The sequence below is a fragment of the Haliotis asinina genome, chromosome 9 (genome assembly GCF_037392515.1).
Source record: "Haliotis asinina isolate JCU_RB_2024 chromosome 9, JCU_Hal_asi_v2, whole genome shotgun sequence".
NCBI lineage: Eukaryota > Metazoa > Mollusca > Gastropoda > Lepetellida > Haliotidae > Haliotis > Haliotis asinina.
In genome coordinates, this window is record NC_090288.1 from 53,916,885 (window position 1) to 53,932,448 (window position 15,564).

A 15,564-nucleotide genomic window follows, 5' to 3' on the forward strand; every position below is an offset into this window, starting at 1 on the left:
AAACTGCCTGTCGTTTAAAAACTTGCATATAGTGTCGTATGCATTTTCTAAATCGAGGAAGATCGACACTGCAGGTTATTGAATAATAAATAATACAGCATTTTCTTCACAAATGACTCTAATTTACCTTTAATTTTGTGGATTAGGTTCCATACCTTTGTCATTGGCGTTCGTGAAGTTATCCTTGAAACATAACGTTGCCATGACTGTCGGTTATTTTGTTTAAAAGTACGCCGGGCTTTAAAATTTAGAATTGTATATTTATTTAGATTATGGACCATGGGATGGCGACCTAGATAATGTTCGGCCTTCTTCCGTGACTTCCTCGCTTGTTTGCAATCAGCTGTAAACCACGGTTTAAATACGTGACGATTTGGAGTCGACTTCGCAATACAGTGTTCAGCTATTTTTAAAAGCTCAGCACAGAAGCATCAATAAAAAAACATCAGGTGTTAGTTTATTAGTACAAAGATTTGCATACAAGTGCCCGTTAGCCTTAGTGAAATTCCATCTTGATGATGGAGGTACATCAGATAGAGACACAGATGTAAGTGCAGTTGGGACGTGGTCACTTCCGTACAGGTCTTCGTAAACTGACCACTCAAATTCATTTAGCAATTTGGAATAAACTAATAACAAGTCCAGACAAGAGTAAGTGCCCGTCCCAGGATGCAGTTGGGTGTGAGAGCCATCATTAAAATAAATAAAACATTGTTTGAGGAAATCCCCACTAAGATTTTACCCTTTATATGCTACCCCAAAGCGGGTTATGGCAATTTGAATCTCCTATGATTATACAAGGCTGCGGTAGCTAGTGGTATAATGCTTGAAGATCAACCAGGCAAAACGAAAGTATAAAAACAACATAGTGTTAAAACAACTTTTAGGGTTACGCGCACAGCGAAATCTAGGAGAATGGTGTTTAAAGGAACAGGACTATGAATGACACCTTGCCCCACCATAACAGAAGATCCACCAGTAGATCCAATGATGGTATGAAGTATAATAACAGTATCTTTAAGTAAAATTTTCTGAAAGCAAAAGGCTATTGGTTTTACATCTTGTAGTAATAGCTGAAGATCATTACAATTACTACGAAGTCCTCTACAGTTCCATTGAAGTAAAGTAGAGGAAGAAGTCATCGGGGTGTTGATGGAAGGCCGAGCACGGGGACAAGGTCCTGTTCGCTGTTGGCTGCAATGTAGTGACCTCCATGTCTAGAGGTTCAAAGGTGTTGTGAACCTATACAAGAACATGTACAGATAAAGGAGGAAACCTAGTTTTTTTCTGTTTGAGATGTTTCGTTTCTTTGTTCGTGAGACACTTACATTGCGTTTCCTGGCTGGCTGGATTTCAGGCTATAGAAGAACTTGAGGTAGTGGCAAATTATGTGACAGACATGGATGGCAGACATTGCTGGAAGGGGATGGTCAGTTTCAGTCTCTGTCTAAGTGGTAGCACCATTTCTAGTACCAGAAACAGTGTACAAAACAGTTTGGTCGTCTGAGACCCAGGTGATTGCAGTTTGACAGCCCTGATCAACCTTTGGGCAAGGAGTAGACACAGCTGCTGCATACGTATTTGTAGAAGGCATATCACTAGTAACTGGTAATACTTTATTTGCGTCATTGGCAGATAGATTGTTGGTGTGCTTCAATTTCAGAATATGTGTTTGTCTTTCATGTCCTGGACACCATTTAGAAAATGACATATGGTCACCAGGACAGTTTGCACATTTAATTTCATTTGTGTAGTTGACGTTTTCATGTTTTCCACCTCAACGGGAACAAACTGGGGAGCTGTGACTTAGCTCCGTGCCCAAACTGTTGTCATTTGAAACATCGAAGCGGTTTTGAGATATACACTTCCACGATGGCATCAGACAGAAGGTGATTAATGATATCATCACCATTTTACTAGTAAATTTCATTACAGAAGTGATACCAGTTCAGAAGCAATTTCGTCCTCTGACATGTCAGCGAAACCTTTTGCTCGAGGACGGGTTAGGAACTAACTGCTTTATGTATTGAGACATTAATCCCTGTATTCGCAAACTGACGAGCTTCGAGCAAATTAACAGATCGCTGTCTCCTTGTCCATTCAACTAACAGAGAACCGGTCCTATGACTTGTGACATTTCGGATTTCACCAAATATTCCAGCAATAGCTTTTGATATGGCAAAGGGATCATGCTTCACCGGCTGTCCATTAATTCCCTCCACAACCAGAAAGCGTGGCCAGGAATCAATACTGACTGCGATAGAATCATCATCATAAGACGATAAAGCATCTGTTTCAACATGTAACCATAATGGAAAATGAATATTGGACAACCCTGCTCCACATTCACCATGGAGTGTCAACAATGACGTTGTCAAATAGTGTAACACCACGGCTACAAGGTTGTCGTACTCAAGCATTACAGACACAGGTAGCTAAAATTGTCAATCAGAATAAACGTCAGGCTGGTTCCGCCCATACCTATTATCTGAAGACACAAAGAACCTGGTCAGGTCAGTAATTCCAGACGGGCCCATGAGCCACCACCTTCTGGCAGACAACTCTAGTCAGAGTAACAGTTGTCCAACGTGACGTGAGATGATCACAACGTTATTTCGTAAAGATATACAGAGATGTACATAATACAAATTTGAAGTAAACCATACAGAGGGCATGACATGACGAGCCGATTGATAGAACCGGGCCCGTTCTACTTCCCCTCTAGGTGAAATAAGGGTAGAAGTTGTGTGTTGAACAAAATGAATACTGTCCTGGCTCCTGTGATCTCAACCACCAGACTCCCGTCCTCCAGGGACACAGGGGCGCAACACAGTGTAAGAAAAAGTGGCCCAATTTGGTCGCTCCTTGCGACCATGCGACCAGCAATGGGGTGCTATGGACCCATTTCATATCCGGGTTCATACGGGGGTGGGGGGAGCTCTGTACAACCTTGTTCTGACATGCATTTATAAAACTTGATGCCATGCATTCAAACAAGAAACATCAGCACATCTCTTTCACTATCAGGGAGTGTCACTTCACTGCTTCTTCTGTTTGATTTAAGCAAGAAGTACATGTGCAGTGAATGTAGGAAAAGTTCTCTTGTAATATCAACCGCAGTTGTTATTGTGTCTTGACAAATGTGCTCCATAAAGAATGGCACTTTAATGCAGAGGCATACTTTGACATTTCATCATATTTACTGTCCTTTACTCATTGAAAGACTGTGGCGATTAACAAATATTGACAGGGTAGTCTTTTAACTTTCACTTGCCCAAGATTAGTATTCTATGTATAGACTACCTCTTGTAACATTTCCCTTTTCATTTACTTTAGCCTGTCAAGATGTGAAGTGACTTTTCTTAGGGCAGTATGTGTGTTGTGCTTGTAATATGTGTCTCGAGATCAGAACGTCAATATTGACGAACTGAGGCTGAAGATGGATGGATTGACAGTGTCGTCGAATGCATGAGTCATTTGTCAGATGATGTTGAGTATATCAGATACACAGATGTTGATACAAAGTTGTTGCCTGTATTCGTCCAGAAGGACAGATACATGTCTGGCGTTTGACAGGTCGCCCCGCAGTCGATAGATCGATGTTGTACGATTTGTGCTCAGTCAGATGTATTGGGCTTTCGATTTGATGGGTTGTTAACCTGATGATAGAATGTATTAACATTTAAGTGGGTATTAGATAGGGCTGTAGAGAGGAAGACAGGGATACCTACAGGATTACATATATAAGACTAAAATGATGGTAGAGAGGACTTTAAAGAGCATGACAAAGGGGGATGCTGTGTGGATGGATAAATACAGAGGCGTATACTTCTGAGATTTGTACTGAATACATCTGTTCCCATTCAGGGATGAATTAGTTGATTACGTTGAAAATGGATAAGAAGATGGTGCAGCGAGAGACTGATGAATGCCATGAAGTGATAGTAGGTGGAAATGTCTGGGTTGGGCAAAGAACAGTTGAGTGGGGACGAAAAGGACTGGTATTCAGATATTTTCTTGGGTTATATCGTTAGCAGTGACTCAGGGCAAACTGATTCAGGTAATCTAACGTTTCTATTCCCAACACAGAAGAATCGTCTCACCCAGCACTTGTAGAAAATCGCCAGTGGGATATATATAGTGTACACAGTTGATGTTACAGTAAGCAGACAAGCTCCAGTTTGATATCTTTCTTTCTTCAATGCCTCTAACTCGATAACTTTTGCGTCTTAGAGAAGGTATCTGTTGCGTTCAGGCAGTTGATCTTAACCTTTGTCCATACAAATATCATTAGAAACTATCTTGCCTTGGCACACAGTATCGCTGTGAGTTTGTATGCGTGTTGCTTCCCTGGCTCAAAGCACCAAGACCTACTGACCGGCAAAACGATGGGAGCCTGGTCCATTTCAATTTCCAACTCTGGTGCAGACTTTGGCAGAAATTCAGCTCTTACCATGTCGTTGGAAGGCGTCGAGTTTTTTCATGAATGATCGATTGAAGAGAGAGAGTGCGATTTACTTTGCATACCATTCGACATACAGTACAAAACAGCACACACTACAGAAGAGTTACCTATTGTGTACACAGAATAGGTGAAAGACATAATATTGCTACCAATCTTACGCAGAATATTTTAAACATTTCCTAAAGTTGATCATGTCTGAGGATGTAGGTACAATGCCCACTTGATGATTTTGGAATAAGACGTGGGCGAAGGCTTTCATGAAACCTACAGTTGTGTATGACATGAACTTCATCTTCAACAGCTTTGCAATGCTTAGATAATATAAGGTTATCACTGATGGTAGCCAGACCTTTTCTAGTTAAGTGAATACCGTGTATATCACACACTGATCTAAATATAGTAATAATAAGTTTGTTTCCTCTGCTAATACTATAATAATCAATAATGATAGAGAAGAGAGGAGATATTTTGTCACAATTCAACAAAATGTCTGTGAGTACTTTGTTGTCATAAAGAAATAAGAGTCAGTCTTTGTGGAAACGAGAGAAGAGTGATGGTGAGAGTGCACAGGTTTATATGTGAGTCACTGAATAGACATTTACGCTGTTTTAGACACTATTTAAGTCACCACCGTATATTCCTAACTTAAGGAGAAGTTCACAACTTCGGTGAACAGGGTTTGGAGTATGTGAGAATAGCTTTTAGGAAAGACAAGACATAGTTTGTCACAAAGAAAACCCATTAATGTAAATGTATTAGGCCTTATGGGACCATGCTTTCTGTTCCATTCACATATTACCAAGTGCGGCGTAAAACTAAACTCACTAACTGTTCCATTCACTGCAGTGGTGTTGAGGTGGACTGTCTGTAAAAGTTATCTTTATGAGAAGGAACCATCCAATCATCTTTGTCCGTTTTGTGAAACTTGAGATAATTTGCAGAAAGTAATTTCACATACACTGTCCAGAGATATGTGGTAAGCGTGGAAGTATAGATCATCTAAGATTCATTTAGTGCCTTGACTGACAGTTGCATTTCAAATCAATTGTCTCACATACGTTCGGTATCTGAAATACATATCGCTGTAATCACAGAAGACCGATCGAATAAGACACAAACTGCGCCAGGTTTATTGCCTGTGAAGCCTCTCTTCTATACCTGGAATTATAAAACGTGTTTATCTGCAAGTACATATTTCCGGGGAGTTCTTCTAAGATCCATTCACCAATGTCATTCGTCGTTTGGGAAACGTTCATCCTGTGAAGTCCTCATGAATTGGTTATTTTGTATACAAGATCTGATATTCATACAGCTAGGCTCAGAGTGAAGACAAGTGAACATTTCCAGATATTCAAACAAGGAGTAGCTTAGTTTGAAACTGATCCAGATGGCTTCTGTTCCAACGAACTGAAAATAATGGCATGTCCTATATCCCATTCTTTTGGTTTCCGGTAATAATTCTTTTGACTGACTGAATATCTATTCATTGTATTATTTGCATATGTTTGTCGAAAACTGTCTACAAACCCCACACGTCTTTCATCGGTTTAAGAAACTGTCCTCTTGCAACACACTAGAGTGTTGTAAGCTGATAATGAATTCACATGTAGTCCTGGCAGACACACACGTTCGTAATCGAAGTCGACCTTGGGCTAATTTGGTCAGGTCCCGTGTGACATCACGACAAACACTGAGAGTGCAACTTACATTACAAGGCGTCCACGTATACTGACACAAGGTCATAATGTCAGAACAGATCGGGTATTGATTTTGAAACTCATAAAATAGACTTTCTTTTGCCGTAGGAATAAACCGACTGTGAATCCTAAAGCTTGGCTTGAACACACTTCGTCTGACATTTGTTATGTTATAGGGGGAAACTGTCAGAATGGGGAATGCGTATGGTTGTCGACCTTTTGTATACCAATGTATCACCAAGTGTTCTCCACTCGCTGGTGATGTATGTTCCAAGACATATGAAAGCGAATCATGTCTACGTTTTGGTATGGTTTCTCACCTCAATAATTTCTATTAAATAGCCACGATATCAAATAAAGCACCTCTGAACAAGTGCCTCAAATTTAATGTAACATGACAATCAGATTGTCCAGTGGTTAAGTAAGTAAGGCTCGGCACGGTTACTATACGTTAGTATGCATCAGACCACCTTCCAGAAGAAATACATCATTTCTCTGAATGAATATCTAATTGATAGGCATCGATAATATACATATATGCAATACACTGTAACAGATTTACAAAAGAATCGATGACTGTGAAACTGTTTGCTGTTCTTCGCAGATCCTAAGCTCACACGTTGTGAAGTTAATGCTGTTTATATCATATATTTCATGTATTACTGGTCTCGCCTGTGTACTTTATGCTAGCATACTAATTCGTGGTTTTATTACAACCAATCATAATAATAATAAGAGCATTTATATAGCGCTGACTTCCACCACACAGAGGCAATGCCCAATGCGCTGACAAGTCACATTTAATATGCACAAGACAATCCACGGATTTATTAAATATACTCATGGAAAAATTTAAGGGAACGCATGTTTCTTAGGGCAGTTCAAATTTTCTGCTTACTCCACCGCCGTGTATTATCGTTTTCGTGAAGAGCAGTTCACTCAAACCCACCAAAATGCTTCCCATGCACGTGCACTACATGCTCCTGAAGTTACATGCACTTAGATTTACATGTTACATGTATGTGCACTGTCAAACACAACGGTTAAAAACACTGACAACATGGCGCGACAGTACTTAACTTTGGCACAGAAATGGGAGGCAATTGGCATGGTTAATGGTGGAAGCAACAACTTTTCAAAAGTCTGTTGGCGTGATATCCAGACTTTTGAATCTCTATAGTGCGACTGGTGACATCAAAATGAGGCGTGGTCGGGGACTGAAAAAGAAAACTACCCCACGGGATGATAGGACCCTACGCCTTATTACTCTGCGAGACAGGTTCAAATCCTCCTCCAAAATCAACGGAATTCAGGCGAAGAACAAACGTCAGAATTTGTTCACGTACAGTGCGTAGTCGTCATAAATCGGCTGGTCTGAAAAGCCACGGTCCATTGGTTGGAATCAACATGACTGAGCAACACAAGCGCGTGAGACTGCAGTGGGCACGGAACCATGGCGGAAGAACAGTACGTCGATGGAGAAACACCATGTTGAGTGATGAGAGCAGGTAAACACTAGACCATAATGACGGTCGAATTCGAGTTTGAAGACGCGTTGGGGAACATCACAGTGCCTGCACAATCAAACAGCATGATCGTTATGGAGGGGGCTCTATTATAGTATGGGGCGGGTTTACCTTTAACCACAAAACGGATCTTGTGCGTGTTGATGGCAGGGTAACAGGTACATGATATCGTGACGAGATCTTGATCCCGATTGTGATCCCCTTTGCGCGTACAGCAGGTCGAATGTTCGAGTTCCAGCATGACCATGAGACATGCTGTAGCATCTTGTATCAAATGATGGCGAATGGATCCAGTGTTTCTCAAATAGAAGTATAACTGTGAAACTTGAGTTTCCATAGAAAGATTGCAGTCAATATGAACACCTAAGTTCTTTAGTGAAGATGTAATGGCCACTGTAGATTGACCATGTAGATGTGATTTCTTTAATCTTGTAGGTGGTCCTGCGAACAGTGCTTCTGTCATCATTCAGCATCAACATGTTCGATGACATCCAATGTTGAATTGCTGATATGATCATCAGCATAAAGGTGATGGACAACCTGCTATTGGGAAATGATACGTCCAAGTGATCTCATATGCAGTGTAAATAATACTGGTCCAAGACCGAGCCTTGTGGGACTAGGCAGGTCAGAGACATATCGTCGGATCGCACAGTGCCAATCTGGACTGCTTGAACTCTGTTAGACAGGTAAGATTTGAACCATGACAGTGCTGTGCTGCTCACGCCATACTGCCGGTGTATGCGGTCCAGTGGCCCTCGATGGTCAACCGTATCAAATGCAGCAGATAGGTCCAAACACACCATCATAGCCACTGAACCATGTGTTCCAAAAGTTGGATTTTTACAACTTTCTCCAGGAATTTGGATAAAAAAGATAAGTTAGATACTGACCCGTAACTTTTCAGGATGTCTGGATCAAGGGAAGGCTTCTTGATTGTAGGCTTAATGACAACTTTCTTGAAGCTAACCGGAACCATGACGCTTGACAAGCTCAAATTGACAATTTTGGTTATAATGGGTAGCACACAATCAATGATTTGAAGAAGTAACTTGGTTTGAAAACAATCTAAGCTGCACCAGGTTGGTTTTGTTCACCTTGGTGATTTTGCGCAGTTCATTAACAGTCACTTCACGAATGTTACTGAAATGTTCACCTTCAACTTCACTGTGGGACAGGTTATCACGGAATGAGCCAAGTTTTCCGTAAACTGGAAATTTTGCTGGCTACGAAGGATGAGAAACTGTTTGCGAGAGTGATAAGGTGACTTGCTTTAGGTAATATGGCATCTTGTTTTCTACCTATTAACTCATTACGTTTTGAGAACAGCAGTTTGGGATCAGCCTCAGATTTGATGATTTAATGTAATCTGCCCTAGTTTTTTTATAATGTTTTTCAACTCCTGCCGAGCAGCATTATACATCTGGCGATGTACGGCAACACGTTTGCGTCTTTTGAGGACAAGACACCATCATAGTACCATGGTGACACATCCTTTGGACGCAACTTCTTAATCATTCCAGGGATATGTAACAATCTGATTAACATGGCGGATGCAATGCGTAACAATTAGATTGAATATTTGCCAATCCAATATTCTTTACTGTAACGTAATCGGGAGGGAAATCAGGAACTAACGCAATATGTCTAATTGAGGAATCACGTCGATGTCATCAGGAATGAACTTCATGTTTTGCAACAGTAACTAAATGAAAAACCGTCCGTTGGAAATACCTGTCCCATTCTAGCAAGCGGGATGGATCGTCCAGTGTTCCAGCTACGTCCCTGTAAGAGGAAATAGTGACGCAATTCCCCCATGTCCGATCAGAGTGTGATGTCTTCCCATTTGTCTCAGTATTCATATCGTTATTTAAAAGTATATATATACATAAACTATGTCATAAGCATAAACATATGTCATATACATAAATCATGTCATACTGAATGCAAATCCTGTGTACTCCTTCGTGTAAATTCAGAATGCAAATGAACCAGAACGGATAGCATAGACTTAATGGCATCTTGAACGATGATTACTGTCATCGGCAATATCTCAGCCATATCGTGACGAGAACATTTAAATGAGGTATATGCATGTGGTAAAATCTGTCAACGAAGGACAGTAAAACAACTAGAATATCACTATTTCAATTTAAACGAACATGGAAAGTTAAAACTAATATCACTATTTAGACAATGCAATATAAAAAAAGACTATAGATCGCCAACAACAGTAGGTATATCACCACAATAGGGACCATTGGGACTTACAGTACCTTTGATACCTACATGGACCCTAGTTGGATTTACACCATCCCTTCAGCTGCTGGCGTTGTACGAAACATTAGTCAAAATTAAAATAACATGAATACTACGATTAAAAACCTGGTAGACATTTTCTGTGAATGTTTGTGGACTTACGTACCCTCTCAGGAGGACAATAATTTTACAATACTTCAACCCCCTTTGAGGGTACAGCCACTAACAGTTCAAGTTACTAATCCAAACTACCAATCATTAAAATACATCTGTTTACAGAACATACTATTCAAAATTCAACCAAAAAATCAATTTCTTTTAAATTAATTAAATGAGAATGAACGCTGGTAAATAGATCCTTAATTGTTTTAACTCTAAAATACCTATCCCTTGTGATGGAGAATTCAACACAGTCAAGCAGAATATGCTTGACCGTGACTCTCACAGGGGATACAAAACACAGGGGATGGAGGATCCTCACCATCAAGGTATGCATGAGTATATCTAGTATGGCCAATACGACATCGTCGTAAAATAACTTCTTCAAATCTGGACTGACAGCCCAAGTAGGTGTAACCCCATATACGGTTTTACTTCATGTAATTTATTTATACCTACTTGAATGTGCCAGTTCTTTTGCATTAGATCGGGAATATAAGTTCTAATGCTCGCTTTCTAATCAGAGTATGGAATAAGAAGTGTCACAGATTTGTTGAGTGCTGCCTTGGCAGCAAGATCGGCCATTGTATTACCAGAAATGCCTACATGGCTGGGTAACCAACAGAAGACGATGTCGTGCTGGTCAGTAGCAAGATCATTATGCAATTCAATAATGTCAATTAAAAGTGGATGTTTACGTGATAACTTTTTAATAGCCTGAAGACAAGAAAGAGAGTCTGAGTTGATTATATATTGTTTACGTTGGGGTGTCTTTGAATATATTTGAGAGCTGTTAATATGGTGTTAGCCTCTGCTGTAAAAATAGAACTATTATCTGGTAATCTAAAAGATATTGTTCTGGATCCAATGACCGTCCTTGGACCCATCTGTAAATAAGGATTAATAATTGCTATATTTGTTTCAGCTGATGATATTCTTGTTTATACTGTAAGTCATTCATTTCTGATTTTTTAAATGTAGTTAATGTTCGGGCACCTTATGGTCTAACCATCTGCCAAGGAGGACTAAAAAGTGCCCGGCAGCGTTACACCAAAATACGTTAAAACGTGGTACTTCTGGGTCCATGCAGGGCGCTCGGCATTAATGGGCACAACATGGACTGGTCGGCCCAGAGTCAGTACAGTGTGTCTGAAAGGGTTATTCATGATTAACTGCGGGATGTTATCTCAGTGAGCTAGCACTTACGAAACCAGCTTATGTCTCGGCCAGTACAAACAGCCACACATTCTGAAGTACGATGTTAAACCCCATTTCACTTCACCTGTAAGGTAACATTATTTGAGCATCGTTGTACTTTAAAAAAATGGTCGAATTTTGTGTTTGACAAATGACCAATAGTTGACATTTACAAGACCCATACTTAAGCGCAAATAATGACGGACATGTGCACACGGGATTGTGACACTGAAACAGACACAGTGGCGGGTTAAATCATCACTGTGCGCCCTAACGTCACCTCCGTGGCAGTTACTTTCACTGTCCCTTTCACTCAGTCTAAGGCGTGCATCTGGGATTGCAGAGGTGTTTTTCATACAGTTTGTGTAAGCATGATGGATCTGATGTAGCATCTTCTAGAATCCAGTCTGAAAAGCTGTTATAGATGTACGTGGCTTAACATCAGCAGTGTTCTTGTTAGGTGCGTGTTTTTCTCGAACTTGTATAGACAGGAGAAGCAGGACCTGAACGAAAGGTGTTTCAAGACATCCATCGGTAGGACGGCTCCCGAAACGGACCATAGCCTACACTCAAAGTATCCCCATAACTGCATGTGCATAAGTTCAACCAAGACATGCTCGCCTTATTGGTTCGCTGGTGGAGCACTGTGCTTTAAGCCATGATTACTGATTTTTACTTATACTTGGCTTTTTTCTCCCCTTGTATCCAATATCGTATGTAAATCCAACAAAAGTCAGAGAATTTGATGGAATATGTGAAAAACCACAAGGATTTGGTTTGTTTTGGATCTCCGACATGGAGTGAGATCCGTTTTGACTCATACAACTATCTCACGTAACAAACTTTATTCCTTGAGGTCCTCATAGGAATTTTGTAAACAACGTGGTAAACAAACATATACCCACCTCTATCTTCAGAGGTTCAGTACAGTTTCAAAAGTGAAAGCAAATGTCATTTGAAATTTACCGAGAAAACAATTGTGAAATGCTGACATTCTCATTGCTAACATTGTGGAACCTGGCGTTGAAACATTTCACCAAGAAGCAGGTGTCCCCACGGGCACCAACTGCTCTCCCGTCATGGAGTTTAAGGTAAGCGTCCTGTATATTGATGATTTAATATCGTTCAGTAACCATCAAATAGCCAATTTCTTCCACCGATTTGAAATTAAGGGGACAAGTGAGACCGCCTCAGCGGTTTCATATTTATATTTATGCAAAACGATTCAGGGTGAGGAAAAACATTCGAACTGGCTGTATGGTAAAAGGAATGACTTCTACTTTCCAATAATCAACTTTCTTTTCATGTCGAGCAGCATTCGAACAGGTCCAGACTTTCGTGTTTCGTTTCCAACTTCTGAGGTACAATCGAGCATACCTTTTTCATGGGGGTTTGAAAGAGAGTCATGCCATTCCTGCTCAAAGGTTGTTTCCTTAATGTTACAGGATTCAAGGTCCCTCAAAACTCTAAGCATTGTGACCCAACAATAACCATCACATACTCAATATTAATACAAATTACAGAAAGCAGACTCTCGTAACAACGTAAATATTGGCATGGGAAAGTGTTAGGTATATTACACATATATAAGAATATGCTGGCAAGAATATTGTGGAAGTCACATTGAGGTTTATCAAGTGTATATATCATTTGTGGATGGGGAAGACCCTCTTGACAATGTCCACTCCTTATCTCCAGACTCTCCATCCCCGCGCCTACTAAGAGACCAGTATTTAGATACGAACCTGACAAAACTCCACACCTAGCCCGTGTGTCATCGCACTTATGAAACCAAGAAACAGCATATGCCCAGTAAGATGAACTATGGTGCTAGGTTCCGCACATCGCCGAGACGTCTTCTGACGGTGTTAAAGAGGAGGATGCTATTTCAAACCCCTGATGTTTCACGAACGTGGTATAAAAACGTTTGTCGCGGCTGTGGTACGGTGCCATATGTTCGTGTTAATGGAGGGAGCTCCCTCCAGAATACTTGCTAACACGGAAGTGACGTGATGCCCTCAAGGGGTAATCAAACCGCTTAGTCTGAGAAGGTGTCATAATAACGTATACACTGCTTCCGGAAGTGTGCTCTACCATATGCCAAAGGTAACCCATCGGGTGTAATATACATACTACGTAGGCGGTATTGATATCCAACTTTTGGTATTGCATAGGAACTACAACCTGTTATAACAGATAATTTCAGTGGGACAGTATAACAGCTGAGGATTGACAGGGAGATGTTGATACACAATACTGTATTGTGCTTATTTTATCGGTGTTTCCCGCTATCAATTTTCAAAACACTAATATTTTCACAATGTATAGTAGGAATGTCATTAATGATGTGGTGACATAAACCAAAAATATAGATAATCATCAGTTGCGTGCTTTTTCATTTTGAAATTAGGTCTTCATGTTTCATTTTTTCTGTGAACCATTGCATACGATCTAAATGTAGAATGGCATGCGTGAGAGGCGAAAGCCAAACAAACCCAACGTCTGATAAATGTTGTGATGTCAACTGTGACAAATGGGAAGATGTCTAGAATTGATTTGGGCGTAATTCAGCATTGCCTGTAAGTGGGGACTCTCACTGGGTCAACACTTTATGGCGTAGATAGTCGTCGCAGACATTCGTTTCATGCTTGAGCCAGGAAACGATTCAAACAAAAGGTACTTATGTTACGTATTGTCGGAATTCACGAGAATACTGACTTTACCATTGGCAACAATATCTGCCCTACGAATGATTTCACTACTGAAATTTAAAAACCGCTGATAAAAAGATATCTCTTTCTGAACAAAATAATATTCAGAATGTTGAGAAGCAAATATCAATAGCTACATGTTGTTTAGGAATCAAAAGGAATCACATTTTTCAATTGATTTCTCATTATTTATAATCAAGCATGTCATTGAAAATCTGCGGGTGACACACGATGGCACTATGCTGATAAAAGTAATTCTTGGATATTCCACAACAAAGAATAATTAATTGTATGTTGACTCGTAGAAATATTAAAAAGATAATTTGCTGTTCAGAAGGTAATTCTTGTGACGTATTTTGTTCCGACGAAATCCAGGATGTTCTGGTCTCATTCTGTAATGGAAAACTTGTTTAAAATTTTAGTTTGTCCTCATGATACCGTAACGGCAAACTAATCCGCCGAATTTGAGGCTATTCAAATGCAAGAAGTATAGCCAGGAATTGCTACATCGTTCATGTGCACCTGACAGTAGATAGTGTCCATAAACACACAACTAGCTGATGTAGTTTGTTATAAATGTATGTTGATCGGAAACAAAATAATAACATAAAATTGTTAGCAGCCAGAATAAAATGATGGCAAAAAGGCTTATACAAACAAATGTATGAAATTAGGAATGCATTGCCTTAATGTTAGTGTAGCAAGCATACATATAATTTGAGCATATGATACCCTTATGAGTGAGTGACTGAGTATGGTTTTACTCCGCTTTTAACAGAGTTACATCAGTCTCACGGGGGTGGGGCAGGGGGCAAACCGGAAATAAGCTTCACACACTGTACCCATGTGGGTGAACGAACTATTGCTGCCAGACTTGCAGCGTGCATTGTCCCATAATTGCACACAAGAGAAACAGTGGTCCGGACAACATACATCTTGAAAGGACGGCTTAGCCGATCGAAGGATTAATGGTATCATATCTCACAGGACATACAGTCAATACTGATATGAATATATTTGTGAAACACTGGGAATCAATGAGTGAGTGAGTGAGTTAATATTTAACGTCACACCGGCATTACCTCAGCCATATCGTGACGAGAACGTTAAATACTGAACTGAAATATATGGATACTATAAAAACCTGTCAACGAGGGACAGTAAAACAACTAGAATATCTCAATTGGGATCAAAACTAGTGTGGAAGGTGAAAACTAATATCACTATTCGGACAATACAACATAAATTCAGGCTACAGATTGCCAACAACTGAAGGTAGATCACCATACTAGGGGCCATGGGGACTTACAGTACTTTTGCTACCTGCCTGGACCCTAGATTTACATCATCCCCTCAGCTGTTAGCAATTTAGTCACATCTAGCCAAACATATAAAATACATACAGGTCAAATATATCTGTATGTTTTAAATGTGTCTCTTGGCGACATATTGCTGAAGGTGTAAAATCTTGGACTAATAGCTGTAATTCATGTAAATCAGTGCAATTCCACTGTACAATATTATTGGAATAAACTATCTTTTGTAGGGAG